This window comes from Macaca nemestrina, chromosome 16, assembly GCF_043159975.1.
Source record: "Macaca nemestrina isolate mMacNem1 chromosome 16, mMacNem.hap1, whole genome shotgun sequence".
In the NCBI taxonomy this organism is placed as follows: Eukaryota; Metazoa; Chordata; class Mammalia; order Primates; family Cercopithecidae; genus Macaca; species Macaca nemestrina.
The window spans coordinates 17,546,086-17,552,567 of NC_092140.1; the positions used below are offsets into that span (position 1 = coordinate 17,546,086).

Consider the following 6,482-nt stretch of genomic DNA (forward strand, 5'->3'; position numbering starts at 1 on the left):
ACTTAAGTCCTTTATCAAAAACTTTCTTCATATTCAAAATACAGCATAGAATCAGAGTGCCCAAGAGGGTCCTTCATGGACATCTAGTCTAGAGTAACACAAGAACCAGAAAATTGGGGCATCCTGCTCAAAGTCACAGGGGACCCACTGGGACAGGAATCCAGTCTCATTTCCAATGCTATTACTGCTTGATGTACTGTCATAAAAATGATATAAGAATCATTTTAAAAATAGGTGTAGATCTTCCTCTCAAGCTTTGTGGTAAAATGTAGACCTTCACTGGAAATCTATCTCTGTTTATTTTTTAAAACTGTAAATATTCTGTCAATATTCTACTGATAGTGAAAGGAGACAGACAAATTCCTACGCAGACAAGGACAGGTCCCAGGTGAAACCTAACCTTCAAACCAAGGAAAATCTAAAGCCTGAAAACCAAGCTTCCAGTTCCCAATAGAGTCCGCACCCAGAGTGAGAAATTCTATCCCTGGCTTACCCACTCTAATGATTGGTTCACTCTGAATGATGCCTCTTAACCAAACCAATGGTGCTTTTTCCAAGACCACCCATGGACCAATTAGCACACACTCCCCCATTCTAAGCCCATAAAAAGCCCAGACTCAGCCTCACAGAGGGCTACCAGCTTTCAGGGTCCCCTCTTGCCACTGAGAGCTTTCCTTCTGTCACTCAATAAAATTCTTCTCTGCCCCACTCACTCTCCAGTGTCCGCGTACCTTATTCCTCTTGTTGTGGGACAAGAACCTGGAACTCATCAAGCTGTGGACAGAAGACGGGAACGAAAGAGCTGTTAACACTCCTGTTTGCCGAGCTGCAGGTGGCAGAAACAAAAGAGCTGTAACCCTCTAGTTCGCTGAGCTGCAGGTGATAGGAATAAAAGAGCTGTAACCCTCTGTCCCGCTCACCAACCTATGAGAACAAAGAAGCCATAACGCCACCACTAGCAATTTCACTGCTAGTAAAGCTAGTTGTCTTCAGATAACAAGTTATCTTCAAATAACATTTTATTCTCTATAGAATTAATTGAGTCATTTTCAGATATCTTAAGAAAAAATATATATTAAATTCCAAATACAGGCATTATCCAGCTGCTAATGAATGTTGTAGTTCTTCATGAAAGTTTTCCAGGTTCTTCACATCCTTTGGTTGCAAAATACAAAGTTGTGCCTTATATTTCTGTCATGGACATAACATTTTTAAACTGCCATTATAGGGGAGGATTGTGTCAATTTTTAAAAAATATGCATTATATTTTATTTAACTGATCCAAATACAATGTTTGCTTTTTAAAAATAAGATGATGGTGCATCATGAATTCATCTTTTGGTTTACTCTTCTCTGATGCCCTGAGTCACTGGCAGCTTTGGGACAAACAACTTGGCTTTTCTCACTTGAGAGAGATCTATAATTCTTATTGTGAATGCATGTCACTTTAACATGGGGTGAGCATTTTCTCCCAAAACAGGAAAATGGGAGGTCACACTATTGTGGCTATAAAGAAAAATGAAAAATGCTATAAAAATGAAGGCATGAAAAAAATGATCATGAGCTACTCTCATAATAAAAAATAAACTTTCATGTTGTGTCCTTTGACACACAGCATAATGAAGCAGGCACTAACAGTTCAGAGTAGTCTAAAAATCACCAAGAATAGTTTTCTACTGCATCAAAAAGGTGTTATTTTTAGCACCTGAGAGCCTGAATCATCAATAATTGGCATTCTAATGTGAAAGTTATCAAGATCTGTTTATTTAAATGATCTTTGATCAATTCCCTGCCAAGTCTAGTTTGTTTCCCTGTCCTTCAAACACACTGTTTCCTATTCCATTTTCTAAATGAGAGACTATTTTACTACGAAGGCAAAAATGTTCTTTAAAGACAACTGAATTTTGTTTTTTGTTTTGGAACCATCCTCTTCTCCTTTGCATCTAATAAAGAGGATGTGTTTTCTCAGTCTTGTTTTCCTCTCATACATAAAGAATATATTGTCCCTTAGTATATTTCACCTTGCAGTCACCATATGTTTCCTGGTTTTATCTTTTCATGCCATCATTGATACGCCTTATTTCTGGTTTAATGCTTACTCTAATTCCTAATCTTTACTCTTGGACATTTCCAATGTGAAGCTCTGTGTAGCTACCTGGGTTTCATCCTGTTCTCTTCATCCTCTTGCCATCCTTATAAGTATTGTTGCTTTAACAAATAATCTAATTTTCATGGGTCCTTCCACTTACAGGTCATTTTCTTATATTTAAATCACTAAAGTCAACTTTCCTGAAATTCATTACCTTTAGGTTGCTGTTTCCACTTCTTTGATAGTCTTTGTGTAAACATCAATCTTTAAGCGCATTTTCTTAATTAACTGAAGTGTTCACTTAAGAAATAGCTCCAGTTTACAGGTCAAAAGTCAGAAATAGCTAAATACTAGCACAATCTCACCTCCCTTTTTGCTCTGTCTCTATTTTTGTCTCTCTCCACAGACCCTACTCACAGGTATTTCTGCCTGACCATGTTCAAGATATACTCTCCCACCATTGAATTAATTGACTATAAGATATATTTAATCTCTCATTGAATATATAGTTTTGTCCAATACACACTTAACAGCAAGTCCTCAATATGATCAGTAGGTTCTTGGAAATTGTGACTTTAAGCAAAACGATGTGTAACAAAACCAATTTTACCATAGGCTAGTTACTATATAAACAAGAGTTAAGTTGCTATGGTATGTTCATGGTCACAGAAACACCACCAAACTTCTAAAGAAAGAACCAAAACACTTCTAATATTAAACACTGAAATAAATGTGAGCTATACATACATTTAGGAAAGATTAAGACAGACAAGGAAGATAATTATCCAATTTTTGGGTCATCAGTGAGTGACAACAGTCACAGTGGTGGTGATGAAATTAGTGAATAAATGCTTGCAACTTGAAAATTGTCTGGAGCACCTCCTACCACCACACAGTTCGAAAACAAGCAATAACACATATCATAGGCTTGCTGAGTGCTTTCATACCACATTGTTTATTGTTATGCATTTGTATGGTTATTGTATATGTTACAAATTTTTGTTTTGCAATCATTTATACTCATTCACTCACTCATTCATTTTCCAAATTGTTTATTCCACTTAAGAATGACAGATGGCCAGAGTGTCTCCCTGTAGCTCAGGGTGCAAGGTGGGAACCAGCCCTGGACAGGACACCATCTCATCCCATCACAGGGTGCACTCACACTCACTCAGATTGGGACTGTGCAGACATGCCAATTCACCTAGTGGGCACAGCTTTGAGCTGTGGAGGGAAACCAGAGTGCTTGGAGAAAACCCATGCAGCCAGGGGTTGGGGAACATGCAAACGTGCAAACTCCCAGAAGACAGTGGCCCCAGGCAGGAATCAATTTATTTTTTCTCGACAATGTTATAATGAAACAATATTGAACAAAACAACTTAATGCAGGACCTACTGTGGAAGGATGGTTAGTGACTCTTCAATTTCATTATGACTTCTTATCGTGACAACTAAAACCTGGGAACCTCTGTAAGAGACAGTTAAGTTGGTCAAAGGGCAAGTTAGCTGTGATTTGAGTGATTTGGGGCAACCTGAAAAATACAGGATAAAATAGGAAAGATACACAGCCTTAATGTATTAATGAAAGTGGATTTATTATGAATGATACTCACTACAATGATTAATTAAGCTAATCCTTTATTATGTGCTCTGCTAATCACCATCAAGAATGAAAATACATGTTTGCTCTGTTTTCAATTAAAATGTGTGGAATTACAGAAATGTGAGAAAATGAAAGTTTGACTTTTACAAGGTCCTTCAACCATACTTAATCACTTTGCTGACTTTTCTTCATCTTTCTGCATCTCAGTTCCTTATCTGGAAAGTACAATAAACTTTCCTGTGTTGGTGATGATAAATGGTATAACAATCTTCTTTTGCAGCTGAATTCTCCAAGTCAATACCACCTTCTGCCCGATCCATGATTCAGCTCTATTTGACAGTTCAACACTAGCTAATACAATTATTTCCTTATTAAATGTACTAACCCCTGTGTTCTCTGAATTTCTTTAAATAACTTTAAAGAAACCATAAAGTACTCAATAAATAATTTTTCCAAGAAATGTATTCTCAAAGTGATTATACCTGTGTATGAATTCATTTATAAAACTGCCTTTCTTTCAAGCTGACATGAGAGTCCTAGGAAACAGGGTCAGGCAGGAATGAGAAGAAAAGACGTCATCTTTATATCATGATTGATAACTGTATCTTGAACAAATCCAAATACATATTAGGAAGCATCTATCACAAGTTTCTGTTTATTTGAACATCAGGGTTTTCTAATATATTTAAATATTCTTTTTTAAAAGAATTTTATTTATAAGCAATTTCAAGATTGCATCTAGTCTATAAACTACATGAGATGAGGTGTTTTTATACATGACTATTTGATAGTGAACACGACCTGAAAAAGAACTTGGATCTGTAGCATTTCCACTTTCAACCCTCTCAGGATTAAGGTTTATCTCTTAATTCTGATGGAAATCTCCTATGCATTGAATAAAAGTGGTGAGTGTTATTCTATGTGCTGGGAAGCTAGCTTCATAGAATTATGTTAGTAATGAGGTATTACATTTATGCATCAAAAGTTTGGAAGCTGACTTTTCTAATAACTTTTTTACAGTATACTTAGTAATCTTAATATAATCAAAGAATTGGCCTCTGATATTAACTATGTTCTACTAAACTATAAAACACACTCAGGTGAAAATTACAAATATGTTCTATACTAGATTTTTAACATAAATGATTAATTCTCATAACTCTGCCAAACAGGTATTTTATCCTCCTTGAACTGATGAAGAAATAGCTCTTGCCAAAGCCATATGGTTAGGCAACAGCAGAGGTAGATTTTGCACCCCGCTGTGTCTGATGCCAAAGCTTTTCACTATATCATGCTGCCTTTATTTTCAATTAAGTTTAGGATTCCCCCAAGTTAATGAGAAACACACATACCATAAATTAAAATCAACAGTACATTGAAAGCCTGATTTTAACTAACAGCTTTTGGGCAAAACATTTTTCTAATGTTAATACGAAAAACATTGACTCATCTAACTTGCTTCTTCCATTGCCCCCCCTCTATCATCCAACCCCATTAGGATGCTGCTAAGCTCTGATATGAACAGAAGGTAGACAGTAGCCAGAGAAAGGAAAGAAACAGAGGGCCTGAATTATCTACAAACTGTGTAACCAGCTCCCAAACCATCAGGAGTGAACTTAATTAAATGGTTTGTTTAAAGTGTGTCTAAAAAGGGAAAATAATTCATTTTTAATTAGGACAATCTTTTTTTTTTGGTAAATGGTAAAGTACTTAAATCATAGTATTATTTTTAGACATCTCCTCACTTTAAATAATTTAGAAATTCAATTATAATCATTTGCAATAAACCACTTAAAAATACTTAAGGTTCTTCTTGAAACTACCTTGTCTGCTTAAAATATATATTATATATTTATATAAACATATATTTATATGTTTGCTTAAGAAAAGTATACTTATATATTAGTATATTATGTTTATATATTTTTTAACAGACAAGGTAGTTTCAAGAATATATATCAGATAATCAGCCTAAATACAAAATGGTTAAGAGACATTTCTGTGTCACTATTTTTACTCAAAGTTTTTGTTTTGATCTGTCAAAAAGTTTTGGTGAGCTCTGTGGATTTTCAGAGCTCATTATCTTATTTCATAGTGATATTAGCTTCATTTTACTATGATAGTGAGGCATTTGATGGCTGCTATCAATAGGATCTGTGTTCATCCACAGAGACACTTCAAATGAAGTGAAAAACATTTGCCGATTACATTATGTTATGATAGTGAATGATTTTAAAAGATGTCAAGTTCTGCTTAATGAGTTTTATATGAAATAGCATTTACATTAGGGGAAAGTGTGGGGGAGGTAAAAGATGTAAGTCATCAGAATTTCATTTATTTTTAAATACAATTAAACTCTCGGAAAGCATCACCACTTTAACTCTGAAATATCTCTTTTAAAGACATTACTGAAATATCATTATTACCATTTTTTTATTTTCTAATACATCCCTGAAAATGAGTTCACTTTAATAAGTGGAACGATTTATGAAGCAAAATAGGCTATAAGGACAAAATATTTAATTGCACTAATTATACTTTCATGATACACCATTGTTTCTGACATATATGTTTACCACATTTCTAAACTTCTATAATAATACTGTGGTAAGAGATGTTCACGTGTATCGTAACTACCCATAGCCACAGTTCACACATCTTTTTGCCACAGGAAAATTAGAGGACAATATATTCCCTTCCAATCATACAAAGTAAAATGCATGTACTTGTGAACGTTATATTAATACTGTATTGAATGGCCGGGCGCGGTGGCTCAAGCCTGTAAGTAAT

The 6,482-nt window shown here is 35.0% G+C and overlaps 1 protein-coding gene across 1 annotated transcript in view; it reads right to left on the reverse strand.

Moving 5' to 3' along the window:
- Nucleotides 1-6,482, reverse strand: part of LOC105477531 (heparan sulfate 6-O-sulfotransferase 3) — a 759,454-nt gene that overhangs the window by 696,266 nt on the left and 56,706 nt on the right. The gene's annotated exons all lie outside the window — the stretch shown is intronic.